This window comes from Pinus tabuliformis, chromosome 6 (assembly GCF_031772625.1).
Source record: "Pinus tabuliformis cultivar Carrire ecotype Pingquan chromosome 6, CPIR1, whole genome shotgun sequence".
Classification (NCBI taxonomy): domain Eukaryota; kingdom Viridiplantae; phylum Streptophyta; class Pinopsida; order Pinales; family Pinaceae; genus Pinus; species Pinus tabuliformis.
In genome coordinates, this window is record NC_142292.1 from 1,269,160,981 (window position 1) to 1,269,180,563 (window position 19,583).

Here is a 19,583-nt window from a genome sequence, read left to right on the forward strand (position 1 = left end):
AGGCAGCAAGGTTGTGAAGCGGGATGATGGCTTTGGGCACTACTGATGAAAATTGCGTAAGAGTCACTGAGTGATGGAGATGGGAAATCCAAGTCGACAATGACTGTCTGCGAGGACTGGTTCAGCTGGAAGAAAAAATTGCGCAAATTTTGGGAGAGACAGTCCAGGCTGCAGGAAGGCAAGGTAGGCAGGATCTATACAGTTTGTGGAATGAGCAGGCAGCAGGGTATGGAAGGCCAAATTTGTAAAATTTTCTGGAGGAACATACCAAGCTGTAACGAGGGTCAGAAGGCAGGGATTGCGCAGTTTTTGGGAGGAACTACCTGGGGGACTGGTAGCAAAAACTGCGCAATTCCCAAAGGGAACTGGAAGTTGGCTACTAGGGTCACTGGCAGCCAAAACTACACAATTCCCAAACGGAACTGGAAGTTGGCTACTGGGATCACTGGCAGCCAAAACTACGCAATTCCCAAAGGGAACTGGCAGTTGTTTGTTTGGCCACTGGCAACAAAAACTGCGCAATTCCTAGAGGGAACTGGCAGTCTACTGCTAGGAGTTGCTAGCAAGGGAAACTGCATTGAGGCTGAGAGGCCAGCCTACTGATCATCTCTGCACAATTTCTGAGTTGAGCAGACTACTGGGCAACAAAAGACCTACTCATGAAAACTGCGCAATTTCTTAGATGAGCAGTCGGTCGACTGTCGAGATGACTGACTGGGAAAACTGCGCAATTTTCTGAGGGAGACAAGGATGGGAACTTGGTTTCTATCTGGCATGTCTGCACAATTTCCTCAGTCAGATGAGCAAGTAAGGTCAGTGGCCTCTGCGCAATTTTTGAGGGGAGTCAGTCCTGAGGTGACTGTTGGGTCTGACTATTCAGGTGGCTAGTATGAGAGTTGATTGAATTGCTTGCAGGCAACACAGATTGAAAAGACTAGCTCGGTGCTTCTACGTTGTTCTGGCTGATAGTCAATCGATTCGATGGCGGGGTGATGGTCCGATTGTCAAAGAGAAGTCTGTTCATGAAAACTTCAGCAAAATGACTAAGTGTGTGAATGATCGAAAGATGCATAGGTGATCATACAAACACACACTCACATGACTTGACGATGAAATGACTCAAGCCATCTAGACACACATGTTCAACATGACTGACCGACGTGCAAGTGACAAGTGCGACACTAGTGATTGACCATTCATTGATCAAGATGACGCTTGCGTGATAGTGAATGTGACTCTGTGTGTCAGTGTGACAGATGATTTCATAGTGAACACAACAAGCACATGCGAAGCAAAGACTTTGATCATAACCAGAACATGGTCACAAGCATGACTTAGACACCAGCATGCAGAAACTTGAATTAAATGAACAAGCAGGATGGATGCAAGGACTCACATGAGCTCACGGAGTGAACCCGAGTGTGTGCAGTCATCAAGTGGAACTCTCAAGGGAGGCTCCGAAATTGGTGCAGGCCAATTGGAGGGTGGTTTTAGCCGCTACGACAGATGTGAAAATAGATATTTACAACATGAATATTGTTTTAAATTATAGTTGGTTGAACTATGGTGCTTGGTTTGTTAGATGTAGATGAAAAGGGGTATCTTTGTAAATATTGTTTAGCTAGAAAGCAACAAAGATTAGATTTATATGAGGAGAACACTTGAAGGGCTAAGGAAATGTTGGAATTGGTTCACTCTGACATTTGTGGTCCATTAAGGTGACTGTAAATATTTGGTGCAATGCATTTTTTTCTCTTTGTAGATGTTTCCTCTAGGAAGATGTGGGTTTACATTCTTCAATTAAGTCAGATGAATATGTTGAATTTAAGAATATCAAGATAGAAGAAAAGAAATCAAGTAAATTATAAGTACCATTCGGTCTGAGAGTCGATGTTGATTCCACTCTAATGAATTTGTAAATTTTGTAAGGAGGAAGGTATCCAAAGACTTGTTTCTGCAACATATGCACCTCAACATATTAGGGTTGTGACCAGGAGAAAATAGGATGATTGTTGGGATGTAGGGAAGTTCAAAATAGGTACTGAGTAAAAGAAGTGCACATTGCAGTGTACCAGATCAAGAGGAATCCTACCAAAGGCATGATGGAATGTCACACCAATGGAAGCTTAGTCCATGAGAAAACTACATGGTTGCAACTTGAAAGATTTTTTCTCCAATAGCATATGTTCTAATTCTATATGAGGAAATATCAACTTAGATCCAAAATGCAGAAAATTGATGTTTGTTGAATATAATGAACAATTAAAGGCTTGTACCTTATTATATATTACGTCTAAGTTCTAACAAAATGACTATTGCCCACCCAAGTAGATAACCACTAGGAGAAAAATTGTCTTCTAAATGACAACCTAACAGTCAACATCCCTAGTATGATCGACATATAGCTATGCCTCAGAGATCTCCACATATGTTCAGTCAATGCTTTCTTTCTCACCTAGCATACTTGAAGGAAGGTGGGTCATCTATTATAAGGCACACTAACCATTTTTTTAATCATTTCCTTTCATTTAATGCTAAGAGAATTATAATATGAATCATAGGTTAAGCTAGATGATTGACCATTATTGAGTGTATCCTTATTCCCACACTTCACCTGGGAGGTGATTCCTTTTTCCCTAGTCCAATGTGAACTTCCCTAAGGACTTTCCCTTTCGCTGTCTAGGAGGGGCACAAATAGGAGGCACTGATTGATACAACATGCCCAAGGTAACTAAAACTAATCACTTTAAAACAATCCTTTGTATCCACTTCCATTTTTTGGGTGATTATTGTTTGTCACTGATATTGGCACCCTTCATCCTCATCTTTAAGTAAGGTCCCATAAGAGGTTGATGCAGTGGAAATAAAAAAACATTTATAGCCACAAGTGAAAGAAAATGTAAAAAACAAAAGATAGCTAGGACAAGTAAAGTGTTTGGACAAAGGCTTGAACTAAGCTCTACTCCCCTCATTATCCATCACCCAATTCCTCGTATATCATGCTCTATCTAAATACAAGGAACTTATGAAAGTCTCAACCCCGTTGAGCGAGAAACCACTACCTATTTAAGGGGTGTTTGAAAGAATCAAGCAAATAGGTTACCCAAGATAATGCAAGAATGAAAAAGAAAAATCATTGAAGTAAAAGGCACACCAGAGAGGTGGTAAAAATAGGATGTAGAAAGGGTAACTAAAGCCCCCATGGTTGTTATACCTTCTCATCATTACACTCAAGATGTTCAACCCCATTCAATTGGTACTAAGGAAATGGCATCATCCCTAAAGTCTTTTCCATTCCATGTCCACCTTTATCACATGCACATATGGATTGATGTGTCTTCCTGGGAACTTTCCTTCCCCTTAGGGTCGGAAACACCTAATAGGGCTAATGAATAGCCATCACAAACATAATTTTGGTAACCTTCTTACAATCACCAACTAGAAAGACATTTGAAGGCAAGGATTGTGTGAAGTATTATGGTGCCCCTAGCATTAAATATGGTCCATTATGATACTTTCAAGGTTTCTTTACCTAATAATGTTGATCTCACTTGATATTAATGGTATGTGTTAGTTTTTCCTTCCAAATGCATTGGATATCTCTTGAGGGATGTCTTGACACTTCTACAGTACCTTGAAGAGGGAGTCTAACACAACATGACAGCACTTACGACCTTGAAACCACACTGTTAGCACCACATAGACGAGCCCTCACATAGATGTATGACAACTTATACACCTTAAAATCTTGAAACACTAATCACAAGGGCTATGATGTTGCCAAAATTGATTATGTGCTCTGGAGGACCTAAGATGCCCCCAAGATGGCCTTGCAACTTCTTAATGATCATTGTCTTGTTCCAAATCCCAAATGAGGATGACAATGACTTGAGATATTTTAGGAGGGTCGGTACACCCCTTCAAGATGATGTCATGCCCTAGTTTTGCAACATCTCCCTTGCAAACCCCATAGTGATGACACGTGGCCTCTTGATGATGACATATGGCTTGAGGAGTTGTGGTTGAGGATTTGTGGGTTGATGATGCACCCTTTCACATTGGGATGTATAAGAGTGAGGAGAACTCTTGGACACTTATTGGAACTTTCCTTGATGGATAATTTCACTTGATGATGATGCCATTTTATTACGTTTCGACATTATGAGAGTTATCTTATAGGTCAGTTTATGACCTATTTTCCTTATGAACACTCAAAGCTGTAATTTTAGGAATTTTACTTGTAAATTATGTCCAATTCGACTTGGTTACCCTGGTATAAATAGAGGCGAGTCGAATTGAGTGGATCGTTGTCATAGACACTCAATTCTTTCTCTTGCAAAGAGTGCACACTAGTTCTCTCTCTTTAACTTGGACGCAATTGCTAACAAAGTATGTGAATTGTCTTGGGGAAGATATGTTTTGCATGGAGAGACTTTATTTGAATTTTTGAATTCATGCTTGATTGAATGGTGTAATTTTAATGTTATTCTTCTTTAATTTTGCATTAATTTTTGAAATTAGGGTTTATCTTGTGATATATTAAAAATTCCAATATTATGTATGCACTCTTGTTTCTTATTATGAAAAAATTTTCATCAAGTATCCACTCCTTGAATCGAAAGTCACTAGGGTTTGGTAGTAGAACAAATTCTCTTTTCTCCCTCTTTGTCCAAGGGTCCTCTTAAACCTTATCCTATCGACTCCATTACCCAAATGATAGGAGGAACTAGTCCTTGTGTGTCGATCAACTTAAACTTTCCATTTTTCTTTATTTGATGGTAAAATAGGGTTACGATTTGGTTAAATATTCATTTAATAGATTGATTTCACCTATATGTTACTATCATAAAATTAAGCATTGCATCTATTATGTTAAAAGGGAAAAATCTAACATTTTATGCATTTTTCACCCCTGTTTTTAGGGTTGACTTCTAGGGTTTGTTTGTTATGTTCATTTCCAACCATTAAAAACCTATTGTTGAAAAATTAAGCCTTTTGGATTTTTCTATCCAAACTTATAATAGGCTATTTGCCTATTCCTATTGTAAGTTTTGCATGCTCTGAAAAGTGAACTCTCCTAAAAACCTAAGTTAACAGCAATCCATAAATTGATGGTGGCTAGTGAAAAATCTAACTTTAAGATCTATAGGAATTATCTCGGACTCTTATGCCTAACCAATGGTTTCCTTCAATACATCATCTCTCTCTCCCCCGAACCTTCCTTTACTGAAGACCTTTCTAAGATGGGTAAATTTGCGAACTCCTTAGAGATCCATTTGGCTTACAATCCCTTAGTCATCTGACCTCTAATCTTATTGGGGAAGCATCCCTTGTGGAGATAATATATAACAATGAAAAAAAGGGGTGAAGCCACCAAGGTGGCAATGGTGGCTAATCTAATTGTTGTCCTAAACCTAGAGTTCCTAGTAGGCTTTGCACTAGGCTACTAGATTTTGCAATAATAGTGACCATCAACAATGATGTCATTGTTGATTAGAAAATAAGTAGTTTTCACCCTAGAGAAAATCTAAAATCTAATATAGGTTGTTAGCTTGAGACTAAAAATCATCCCAAGTGCAAGGTAAACATTTGATGCAGGGCAGTCATTGGCAGTTGATGTGTGTTGATGTGCAGAACGCATAGGTTAATGAGGAGGTGAAATTGATCCAAAACATAGGTAAGACAATGTCGATATATAGTGGATTAGGAAAGCAGGTAAGAAATTACACTACTCCATGGAGACATGGGACACAAAGAACATGAAAATATGAGTGTCTGACACGTGACACAATGACCCCCGAAGCATGACACGGAGGACAAGTTATGTACTATATATATATGAAAAAAATATAAAAAATTAGTGAATTACACATAAAATATGAAAATGAAATATATAAAACATTTACATGATGATGATATAAATTCAATCATGGAACTAATGCATATAACCAAAATAGCATTGAGTGCAAATGCAATCCATCTCTAAACCAAAATACATCAAAAAGGAGGCCTTAAATGGCTTGTATAGTCCCAAAAAAATCATGCTACAAAAAATAACTAATAGTCTAGTACTATATATCATCAAAATTATTGCCTATATTTGGATCCTCATAATCAATATCACCCTCTAAGCATTAAAATAAGATAGAAAAAGCTTAGCATGTCAAATTGATATTCTGTTTGAGTGATAGGTCTATTTTTACTAGGGTCTTGATAAAGGAGTTCAATAATCAATACCACCAACATCAAGATACATAGAGGGATTGGTCCTCTTAATTAAATTTGTATTCCATACCCTCATACATGACAAACTCCAACAGAAACATTGTAATCCCCCCAATCCTGAAATCTTGAAAAACTATTAAGTCTATTGGATTTTGAGTGGGATCTAAAATTCTACTTTCTCCATATGAAATCCAATGAGGTCGAAACCACTCTCCAACATCGTGAGTCAATTAATTGTAATGAAAAATTTAAGTAAAAGGATGAAAACTAAAGATAAGAATTTAGCATTACCATTAATAGCATTAGTAGGGACTGGACAAATCCACTTCCCAACTCTTGGAATCCCTTCTAACATTTCTTGATTGTCCTTAGCTACACTCTAAAACCTTTGAGAGCTCCAAAATTGTGACTAAATTGCATGAGAATGAGGCAATAAATCAATTTCAGGATGCTTTTTCACTAGATACATGTCCAAATTTTGGGACACCAGTAGGGCTCATGTTCGACATGACTCAAACTCATGTCCTACAAATAGGACACGAGTCAAACTCATGACAAACACGTGTCACCCATGTGTCATGCCTAACACGTAGTATTCAGGACATGAGGGGCAGGGATGTGTCAGGTGACTTAGCTACTCCCCAAATTAGTACTAACATTTTTTAACTACTCTCCTTGGGATGTGAGGGAAAATGAACCTCTTCAACTAGGAAAAAAATGCCCAAGCAACAAAGCAAAAGAGGAGGTAAATAAACTAAACAGTGAGTTTATTTTTCATTATTTTCTATTGTGGTAAAGTCTTTAGAACACTGGATTGATGAAAAGGATGGGCAGATGAAATCACATGAAGAGTGAAGGCAAAGGTGCTTATACAGTGAAATGGGGTATAAATCTGAAATGGCCATGGGAATACATACTGAATGTTGGATTTCTACTGGTCGAATGAATGTAAAGAATGGTAAAAATTGGCCAAAAAAGGTATACTAGACAGGTAATAAGCATCTAGTGAATTAGACTCTTTAGACTTCATGACAGCCTCCAAATCCCATAGGAATACATACAATGAAAAGTCATGTTGTGGCGTAAAATAAATTACTCACAACAAACAAGTAAGACTTCCCATCTTCAATTGGGAAAAAATTATTCAAGCAAAAATTGCAAAACTTCTACCATGAGGGTATGAAAGAGAATGACAACACCTTGGACAAAATCATGGCAAAAGGTTAATGATTCAGGGTTGAATTCCACAAGAATACCATATAGTTTCAACTTTATAGAGAAGAAAAAGGCATAATCTTAGACTCATCAATAAGTTGTGCAATTCCACTGAAAATGAGTTAGAGAAAACAACTTGCATGAATACGTTGAAAAAAGGAGCTAAGATATGTTTGGCTTTTACACCTTTAGTGAAGAATGAAAAATATATGTACATTGATGTCAAGGAAACAAGACCCAAAGTATTATAATACCATTCTAAAAACCCTTAATTTTTGCAAGCAATTAAAGAGAGAACATGTTCCTTGTCAAGATGTAGACAAAAAGGTTTACAGTGGCTACAATCTTCAATCTAGGAAGTCAAAAGAACTTTATATTAGAGTTGTTGATTGACAAAATTATATTATATCTAAGGCCAATCCATCCCTATACATATAATGTATAGAGTTGATAGTCACAAAATAGTGTGAGTTCAAGTTCACGAGTTCTTCCTCGTTTACTAGTCAACTTGAATGTGATGTATTGCCCATGGGAATTTGTGAGACTAAGATAGATAGTCCCTACATGTGAATCAGATATGTAATGACCTTAAGGTGTGCCAATCAATATAAATTATAAGAGGATGACAAGCCTTATCTAATTAATTTGTACAAGAGAGAGGAGAAGGTTTTTTTTATTATAATCACGTTAGAGAAGCACCTAATCAATGTCATTTTGAATATTAAATTGATAGTAGTTGAGCAAAAGACAAGAGATGCATCCAAGAAAGAGACAAGTTCTAGTGAAAATCCCTAGCACTTGAATTTTGATGGGGAAAATCAACTTCAAAGTGGTGAGATTCAATCTAAATCAGATTTTTTGGGGGTGTAAAGCTCATGGACAGTTAAGTTAGTTGCAACCTGTAGGACGTACGAAGTTGCAGTGTGCATTGTGAAGATTTGCAGAGTGCAATGAGACTGCAAGAATGATTGTCAATGTCTTGTTGAGGACCAAAAAGCAACATATCCACAATCTAGTAGAAACCACAAGACCAAGTCGTGAAAATCTAGAATAATTGCAGCACTAGGTTGCAAGAAGCATGAACAGTCGTCCAAAACATGATAAGTTTGTACAACCCACATTTGTGAGGATCCACAAGAATACAAACATATATTCAAGACATAAGATTGGTGAAAGAGAATAAATGCAAGGTATACTGGGAAAATTGAACCATACGCATCAATACATAGATCAATAGAAGCAATTGTCAAGTTAAATCAAGAAAAACGGTCCTTGGACACACATTCCACAGGTTTCCCCATTTTGGAATCTTGTAACAATCTGTAAATATATCTATAAGTGAAAACAGTTGTGGAGATTAATTTTATTCCTGCACATGTCACTTCTTTGCAAGCCCATTGGTAGTTGTTAAATTAAAGAAAGATAGAACTAGGATAGTGAAATCTTAGCCTATAAGACAAAGTTGAAAGAATTATTTGATGTAATTATGTAAGATAATGGATGGATTCTATGGTCAAAGTGCATAGTAACCTTAGGGTTACTCATAGAAATTTCTATATATTGAGTTGTAAGATATCTTATAGAGGTTTTCAAGAGTATCATATTGACTCAAAATGAACCTTAAAAATCCTCTTATGCACTCTTAGTTGTAGCGGGTTGTTCTGAACCAAGGCTATTAATGTTTTATTGTTCTGTATGAAAATCCATCCAAATTTTCTAGTCTTAAACAAATAGAATATAGTGGTATTTGTCAATTATACTCCAACAAATCTTACAAAGATAAAACAACAATAACTACCCATATGTTGGCATCAATCAATAAGATAAAAAGTGACAACATATTTGATCTAAATAAGTATCGCTATTATAGTTTAGATGGAGAACACAATGTCAAGAAAATTAAAGATACCCTAGTATTTTAAGATCCAATGTGGCCTTATACTGAGATGATATTTCCATAAGTGGCGCAAGGGAAAACTCAATCTCCTTCCTATATTGAGAAACATTCTTTGACATAATCTCTGTAAAATTCACAAACCACAAAACTGAAAGAAAAATTACAAATTAAGTTAGCAAATTAAATGGAAGTACAGAAGTACAAACTACACCATATCATTTCTCTCCATTTTTTTAAAGCAAATCAGATAACCTGGAAGTTGTCAAATGCTCGAGCTAGAATATTATCATCAAATTGTCTCACCATGCCCCAAGGCCCATCTCCCACTCCAACTAAGACAATTGATATTGGATATTCACTACAACAAAAGAGACATGTTCAATGTTAAATATTGTGAACTTAAAAATTAAACAATGACACTACATTATTTTATCAATACGATTACCTAGCTTCCACTATAGCATTGATTGTATTATGTTCTTGTGTACTTATTCCATCTAAGGTAATAGATTTCTTGCTTGTTAGATATATACAAAGAGGTATACAAGCAGTGTTCAAGGTGACATTACTTAGTTTCCCTACATGGGCATATGATCAAAATTCCATATTGTTGGAATATTTACTTTCTTAGGAAAATAAATTCCATTGACATCAACAAGTCTACTTGAATGATGAGTCTCACATTCAAAATCTGAATATTGAATTTACTAGCCACCGGACAGAAGTATGCCAGTAATGTTTGGGACGTACCTATGCTTAGACCTCAAAATAAAGTTGAAAGTGTTTTTGTTCTACTCCAATCGAGGTTTCAATCAATGCAATTTTCTATTGTATTTGCTATATCATAGTTGTTTTGGAAGCAATTGAGCATCGTTGTATTACCTTAGATGGATTTTTCATTTCTAGAGCTAGCAGCAATGGTGAAGTTTTGGATTTGACGAAAGAGGTGCTTGACCCTTTCATAGGTAGTACATCTTGAAAGAGAGGATTCATGGATATCTAGCAGGTCAAACTCTAGTCGATCTCTTGATGCCAAATGGAATCCTCTATATTTAGAAGGCGGTACTAGGGAAGGGAATGAAAGGTCCCATATTGCTTCTTGTGAAACACCAATCAACGGTTTCATAAAATCTCACCAGTCATTCACAAAGGAAAAGAGTAAACAAAACCTTCTCCACCATATGTCCGTATTCTCATCAATAAATCCATACTCAACCGAAAACAACAAAACCATAATAATTATCTAAAGCACAAGACTAATTTTCTTTAACCCCAAAATGAAAACTAGTAAAAATACCTTGAATGTTATGCAACTAGCTCAAATAATAGAAGAAAAGACAGATCAACAACTTAAAAATTGTCCTCTTCGAAGGGGAAACCTCCTTTACATTACATAAATGAACAATTCTTGGATGATACAAATGATAAGTCCTCCTTGGTATACATAGGATTCTAAGGGGTCACAATATAATTAGATCCTACATAATAATACTAATGTAAGGGCACAATAATAACAATAGTGGGCTTCTATGGGGTACAACAATAACAACATGGGGGATACAAGGGCACAACAATAACGATAGGGGGTTACACTAATAATAACAATAAGGGAAATACACTAGTATTATAGGGACCTAACATGCCCCATTACTTCAAAAACGTGTTGTCCTCAATGCTTCAATATTTCTAGATGCTTATGTATAAATTTATCATCCTCCCATGTGGAGTATTCAGTGGGTAAGTTCTTCCACTTAATAAGATACTCTGAAATTAATCAATTATGTAGCTATCGGGTTCTTGTTTCCGTGACTGCTTCAGGCTCAAATATGATTTTTCCTTCTTCGTCAAGTTCTGGCAACACTGTTTGAACTGGGAGCTTGTCACCAATAACCTTCTTTAAGCATGAAACATGGAAAATTGGGTGTACTCAGGAAGATGTAGGCAACTCCAATTTGTATTCCATAGTACCAATATTTTGCAGCGCCTTGTAAGGACCATAGTACTTGGGTGATAATTTACTATCCTTCTTAGCTTGCTTGAGGGACATTTGTTTGTATGGTTGTAGTTGTAAAAATACTCAATCACCTACATCAAAACTTCTTTCATTGTGATGCAGATCTACCTATAGTTTCATTCGATTATGCGCCAAAGTGAGGTTATCCTTTAAGAGTTGGAGAACTTGTTGATGATGCTCAATGTGATCTTCCACTGCTTTAGCCTTAGAATTTTCTTTTAAATATTATGTGATGGATGGTAGATGATATCCATAAAGTGCCATAAATGGGGACATTTTTGCTGCAATATGGAAGGAAGTGTTATACCACCATTCAGCTAGAGGTAACTATTTGACCCATTGTGTTTTTTTATTAGATATAAAGAAACGAAGATATCCTTCCAATCATTTGTTCACTATCTCAATTTTCCCTTCAGATTGAGGATGATAAGATGAGGTATGAGCTAATTGAGTACCAAGACAAGAAAGCAATTCTGTCTAGAAATTTCTAGTGAACATGGGATTTATGTCACTTACAATAATCTTTGGATTTCCATGTAGCTTTTGAATTGTTTCCGTAAATGCGGTAGCAACTATATTGGCTTTAAAAGGATGAGATTCTGCACAAAAGTGTGCATACTTGGTAAGTCTATCAATTACCACCATGATGACACTTTTTCCTTCAGAATTGGGTAAACCTATGATAAAATCCATTGAGACCTCCTCCCAATGCTGACTTGGAATGGCTAAAGGTTGTAACAAACCTAGGGTCTTAATTGTCTCAACTTTATTTTGTTAGAAAACCAAACATTCTGTCACAAACTTCTGAATATCAAATTTAAGGCCATCCCAAAAAAAATTCCTTCTTGATCCTGTGGTAAGTTTTTAAAAATCTCGAGTGCCTACCTAAGGGTGAGGTGTGCAATTCTAAAATAACATTTTGCTTGAGTTATGAATTCTTACAAAGATATAAACGATATTTGTACCATAATGAAACATTTTCCATCTAAATGTATTAGATGTATTGGGATCTTGCTGCAACTTTTGAATGAGTGTCCACACCTCTTCGTCATTCTTCCATTCATCCCTTGCTTCAATTATCTAATTAGGTTGGATAATAGAAATGGCACAAATCAATGCTTCCACATCCTCATCCTTTCTTGAGAGTGCATCTGCAACAACAGTTTTCTTCCCTTTTTTGTAGATGATTTTAAAGTCATAACCCAACATTTTTGTGACCCATTTTTGTTGCTCTTCTGAAGATAATCTTTGTTTCAAAAATTATTTAAGATTATCATGACCTGTTTTTACCTTGAAGTGTCTTCCCATTAAGTAAGGTCTCCATTGCTTTAGTGCATGTAGTATTGCCAACATTTCATTCTCATAAATAGGTTTTTATAAATACTTTCCTTTGATTGGACGACTTTCAAAAGCAATGGCTCTTCCTTCTTGCATTAAAACAACACCAATTCCATTTCCTGAGGCATCACATTCAATAATAAAGGTTTTTGTGAATTCAGGCATAGCTAAGACTGGTGCTTGGCACATTGCCTCTTTAAGATGTTCAAAGGCCTTAGTTGCTTCTAGAGTCCAAGAAAATGCATTGTTGATTTTTAATGTACCTTGGACAAATGGTTTCCCATGGGTTATTCTCTACCCAGGGAAAAGTGTCCAAAATAATTCTTTTCCTAAGTGTGACTTTATAAAGTGAAAGTGACTTTATAAGTCATAAAGTTAATGTTAAATTATAAAGTGAAAAGTGACTTTAGACATAAAGTACAATGTGGGTACTTTATTTAATGGATGAGTTAAAAAATAGAAAGTGGGAATTAAATGCACATTTATTCTCATCCCTTCATCTAAATGAATCTGAGCCATTAGATCTTAGGGTTTCCCAAAAGTCATTTAGGGAACACAAAGGGGGGAAGAAAGGAGATATTGCATTCATTCTTCATGAGAATATTGGAGAAAGGAGGCTGAGAGCTGGAGAAAAGTTCTGAAGGAGAAATTTGTTGCAACAAGCTAGAGGAGTAATTTCTGGGCAAAGTTGGGCACATAAATCAAGGCATAGGAGATAACAGAAGGTACAGTATGAACATCATTTAATGTTGTGAGTTGCATGTTACTCGAGAGAAGTTTTTGAAAGAAAAAATAAAAATAAAAATTTATACAGTCCGTATAGTGGTACAGAAATCCGTACAGTACAGTCCGTACAGTCCATATCCATACATTACATATTTTCAGCTTCAAGTGGGCATGGAAATCGAGGCAAAGTGGGCATGGTTTTCAAGGAGTTTTGCGCTGAAGAGATAAGTTGTATTTTGTTGTTTTGTTTTGTTTGCAAATGTAATTTTCCTGAATTTGAAAGATAAATAAATTTGAAGAGCTCTCTAGCGGGTTTTCCTCGGAGAAGATTGAAGGGGTTTTGCCTGGGTCTAAATTAACCAAAAATCTGTGTATTTTTATGTGTGTTGTTGGTATGTTTATGTCCATATTTATTTTTCAGCATGTGTTGACGGTACCATGTGTTTTAATCTAAAAAATTCATATCCAGAATTCTATATGTTGAATGTATGTTTATGGGAAAGGGAATTTAACTAAATGGGAGTGATAAGGTGAAATTAAAACTGGGTTGGGATTGCAGGAAACTTTTTAGTCATCAAATTTCAACATGGTATCAAAGCTACAAGCTGAAAATTGCAGTTTGAACAGCAGACAGTGGTTTGGGACAAAAAACAGTGGTTTGGACAACAAACTAAATTTTTGGACAGCAAGGTGTGTTGGAAAGTTCATTTCTCCATTTCTTGGTTTTGTAAATTTTGGACAGCAGTCATGGCCATGTTCCTAAGGATAGAGGATAGACTGGATAGGATATCCAACTATGTCATTTGGAAGGACATAATTCAAACAATGTTTGAGGAGGCAGCAGTTTGGGACATAGCACAGCAAGTGGTTATACCTCATACTGTTGCAGATGAATTTGCTGAATTCACAAAAATAATGCAAAGGAAAAAATAATTTTGATGGACAGTATGAAGGATCATGTGGTTCCTTAGGTAAGTGGAAACACATATGCATATCGGATGTGGACAACTCTAACCACTCTCTATCAGAGTACCAATGAGAGCAGGAAGATGGTACTCAAAGAACAATTTAAGAACACCAGGATGACAAAGGCTGAAAGTGTAGTTCATTATCTTGGCAGGTTCAAACAGGTACGTGATTATTTTACTATTATTGGTGAGACAATTGCACCCACATAGTTAGTCAGGATAGTTGTAGTGGGACTTCCTAAGTCTTGGTAGGTCTTTGGAGTTGTTGTTACCTCTAGGGAGAATCCCTCCAATTGGAACAGATTCTGGGATGATTGTGTGTAGCATGAGATATGGAATACTGGTAGTGGTGAGGTGAAGATAAAAGATGAGGAGGATGTAGCCTTGACAGCCAAGGGGAAGAACAAAGGGAAGGCCAAGAAATGGGCCTCATCAAATGGAGCTAATGGAAAGGAGAAGAAGAAGAAGAAGAAAGATATGGATATGTCCAAAGTCAAACGTTGAGCATGTCAGAAGATGGGACACTATGCTGGTACGTGTCCTGAGAGGAAGAACAAGGGGAAGAAGGGTATTGCAGCTTCAACAGAGGTGGAGCAGTTTGCTTCACATTTTAACAAGGACTTTGCATTTATTACTTCTACATCTAGTAGGAGTACATCATCCGATGTGTGGTACATAGACACCGAGGCTTCCCACCATATGACAGGTGCACAGGAGTTCTTTTTAGACCTTGCGGAAAGGGCACTTGATATTGACATTTGTTATAGAAATTTTTGGGCACTGTAACCCCAATCATACATGTCCATAAACCAAGGGCTTCTAAGCCCCTAAAAGTGTTGCTTCACACCCTAAAGGAGAAAGGTCAGCGGATTACATCATCTCCCAGAAGTTATCCATGGAAAACTGTTCAGAAATGGTCAAAACTAGACCATATAGGCTGCTCAGTGCTAAGGGTGTGATGCATCCCACCTGCTCAATGTAAAAGGTACGATGCATACTAGATAGCCCTTCTGTAGGGTGCGATGAGCGAGAGTAGACAAATGGCAGAGAGAGTTTGCAAGGTGGATGATCATGGAATCTTCCAGAAACTTCTCCTATGACACTTGCCTCTTTGAATTTGCCTAGGGATGAGTAAGAGATCATGAATCTCCAAGTGGAACCAAGAACTATCAGAGAGAGGACACTAATCAAAAACCCGGCAGCTGACTCACCCCTTGCAAACATCTATATATGGATCCCTCATCATAGAGATCCGGAGGCTGGAATCTTGTATTTTGTAAGGAAGTGTTGTTGGTTTCTTGGTGAAACATCATAGTGTTGGGTGATCTAAGCTTTTCATGAGGTGAAGAAGGGCTTTCATGCTGGGAGGATGATGTTGGGTCAGAACAATTGGTTGTAATCCTCTTTGCTATTCTTTCTATTAATAAAGTTGTTCGAGTTTTCCTCCACATTCTTGTATGTTTGATGATATATGCATTTCTGTGGTCAATATATATCTGGTCCTATATTGTTTATGATTGTAGATCTCTGTACTTCGATAGTGTTATGCTGCTTTGACTCTACAGGTGCTCTCTGAAGCAAGGAAAGAAGCGGCAAAGATCTGTCAGAAGGGAGAGGAACCAAACAAGGAACCAAGCGCAAGACTGAGGTTGGTACCTTTGTTCCCCTCTTATCTACTTCTCATAAAGGAAAACGAAAGTAGTTTTAGTGTGTTTGTTTCTAAGATAGCTACCCGTCTTAGTGGGACTAGCAGCTCCGAGTGGACACTAGATTTCCCGATAACAAAATGGTGACTCCACTGGGGAGCGAATAGCTTGTTTGCTTGTCTATATTTGTTTGTTTTATAAACTTACAGACGGAGCCTGAAGTCAAGCCAGCTAGCCTTCGAACTGCATTTGCTATGCAAGTGAAAATTAGATCAATGCTGCTTCAGTCTATCTCCGGGTTTTGTTTATAAATTGAACAATCGATTTGCAAACATCCTAATTTCCCTGGTGGTGGCTCTAGTAACCTCATCAGATCAACCCCTGTGATTTATATTTACTGACTATCACTTTCTCGGCCTAAATCCCTGAACTGAGCTACAAACTGTGACCAAAAGCCAAGTAAAGTCTCGTCCTGGTACTATCGCACCCTCTCTTCAAGGAAATCTGGATGCATCGCACCTCCCGTGTGTACTAGGTGGGATGCATCCCTGTTTCCCTGTGTTACACGTGCGATGATCAGAAAAGGCTAATTTTTCCCTCAGATTTTGGTTTTTCTTCACTCTCTTCAACTCTATTCAGGAGTTTTGTTGTCTGTGATCAGTACACCACTGAGGAAACCCCATTCCTTTCCATCATTCCACCTCCATCGTGCAAGGAATTGTAAATGTTTTTATGTATTATGCGCCATTTTCAGTTCTCTTTTACAAAGAAGTAGCATAATCGAACTGTTGTTTCTTGATTTGAAAGGGTCGCAAGTGTCGTTTTCAATCAAAGGAAAGGATCCTATTGTTCTTGATGGTCGATTATACTATTACTCTTGTATTTGATTTGAATTAGTAGTTTTTCAAGTGTCGAAAGCAATTTTCAATTCAAAATCGCAAAGTGTCGTAATTATCCTCTTGTCGTTTTGAAGAGAAATTTGTTAGTACTGTCGCTTTGAACAGATAATTCAGATTTGTGCTCAGCATTCTTTTTGTCATTCACACATTAAGAAAGCAGAAAACAAATACATGCATGTGCATTTCCATTTATACTACTTGTTGGTTTGGTTTAGGACAGTGCATATAGTGTGTGCTCTCTACTCTATGTTGAAAGAATCCCATTTCTCTTTCCCTAGTCGCTAGGATTTTCATTGCAAAAAGAAGATTAAACGATTGTTTATCATCTTAGATTGCATTTTAGGAATTATATAACTAAATCGCGCTGTGAACCTGAAAGGCAAATTTCTTAAGCAAGATCAATTATAAAATAAATTCAATGAACATAAAAACGCTTTGGAACCTAACGCACAACATTTAGAAGTCTAGGCTAGAGACGTATTCCGGCGTCGTAAAGCCTGGTAACTGTTGCTTTCGTTGCTGGTTGGGTGATTCCTCCACTTTGAGACAACAAGTGCCAGTACGGACTTGTGCTCCCACGTACCGTCGAGTATATATTGGGAGACCACAATAGGCTATATCCTTTATCCTTAGGAAGCTGTGTCTACCGCCCTATCGATCGCAATGCACTGAACACAGCATTCAAGAAGATTGAATGTCATACCGTAAAAAGTATTCTGCAGTTTTGCGATTGGTTTAGTAATCCCTCTGTCTAGATTTCCAGAGTAGTCTCTCTTGTTCCTTTTCAGACTCCTTAAATGAAAAGTTCCATCTGAGCACTTGTCACTTCAGGCTCATTAAAAATCGAAGGCAACTAGAGTCATCTTTTGTTTTTTCTCGACTCTTAAAAATTGAAAAAACGAGTTGTGTCGAAGCGTCAAAAATTTATTTTAATCGGAATAATATCACTGTTCCCACATTTGTCTTAGGTTGACGAAAATGGAGTCCACCAACCAAGGATTTCCCCTTGGAGGAAATCCTAGTCCTTTCTCCTCTTGGGGAGATGTTGGTGCACCCCATATGGCCACATTGTCACTTCCAGGATTGACGATTGGCTTGCCAATATGGCTCTTCTCGACCTCCGTCGTTCAGAATGTCGTGATTCCTGAACAATCAAGTCAGCAACTAGATGATACTAGAGTTACCCCCCAACCTTCTACTTCGTCCGTTTCTCCCTCTCCTCCTTCCTCTTCACTTGATGAAGCTGGTAAAGCTAAAAATCAAGTAACTAAAAAGGAGAAGAAGGGGAAGGAGAAGAAGGAAAAGAAGAAGAAGGAGCCAAAGGAAAAAAGGGGTAACCGAGCATCGTCTAGCGAAAATCCACACACTGCACCCTCCAAGCCTAAATCTCCATGTGTCATTTGCAAAGGAGACCACTATCATCGAGATTGTCCTTGCATCCCTCGGATCTTAAGGGACTGGTCTCCTCGTTTGCACAATCCGGTGTCATCAACCTCTGAGGATCTTGTTGAAAGCACACCTTCAACTAGTGAAAGCGAAGTATTTGGATAGAAAAGGAAATGTAAATTTCCTTGTAAAATGTGTGAAGGCGATCACGCCATCCACCATTGTCCCTTCCTAGATGAGGCTAAAAGAGTCTTAGATAACCGTCCTGGTTCACCGCTACGGCTTCCTCTTGGATACAAGAAACTCTTGCCGAGTCCATCACTAGTTGAAAATCTGACTAACATGCCATTGTGGTCGGTCGAAGCATCTGTCATTGAAGATAAACCCTCTGAACCCACACCACACAAAAGTCAAAAGGTCGAGGTGGCGGTCGACCCAGTCTTGCCTTCAGAAGGTCCATCTTCAGATGATACAGTCACTGAAGAGAATGAGAATGACACCGTTCAAATTCTTTTCGTAAACACGGACTCCGATGAACATGGGGGCAATCTACCCGTTCCTTTATCATAGGAAGGAAGTTCGTCAAAGTCATATCCGTCCGTCTATTCGGTCCCACCTCCAAGCAACCTAGTCGTTTCCTTCGATTGGAATTTACTATGTAGACCCCGTTTACTAGCTAGTGTACCATTCTGAATCATTGTACAAGCTTACAGAATGGTCATGGTCAGTACCATCATAGATGAAGGGGCTTCTGTGAGTATCCTTTCCTCGACTACTTGGAAAGTGCTTGGTTCGCCATCGCTTATGCCTGAAATGAGAAATCTGATAGGCTTCAACAAAGGAACCAATCGACCGTTAGGGATCCTTCCCAATGTACCTATAAAGTTGAGAAGGAAAACCATTTATATGAACGTAATGGTAGTCCAAGGACCTATAGATTATAATCTGCTCCTTGGGCGTGACTATATTTATAGCATGGGAGCCATTGTCTCCTCACTCTTTCGAGTAATGTGTTTTCTGCATGAATGCCGAATGGTCCAGCTCGTAGACCAGCTTTCATTCCCCGGCTCACACATAGCTAATAGTCAAATGCCATCCCTAACTGGTATTTCCATGCAAGGAATGTCTCATCAATCTCCAGTCCGTCCGCCTGAAGAACTGAGTAATTCGGTGGCCATGATTGAAACCCAGGGGGCATGCACCCTGGTCTGCTTCGACAGGGAAACTTTGGGTATAGGGTAGGTTTCCGTGAAGGATATATGACTAGTT

General features: G+C 37.9%; 1 pseudogene; it reads left to right on the top strand.

The window, feature by feature from the left end:
- Positions 1 to 750: 750 nt before the first annotated feature.
- LOC149263279 (methylthioribose kinase pseudogene) overlaps positions 751 to 19,583 on the top strand; it is a 61,277-nt pseudogene continuing 42,444 nt past the window's right edge.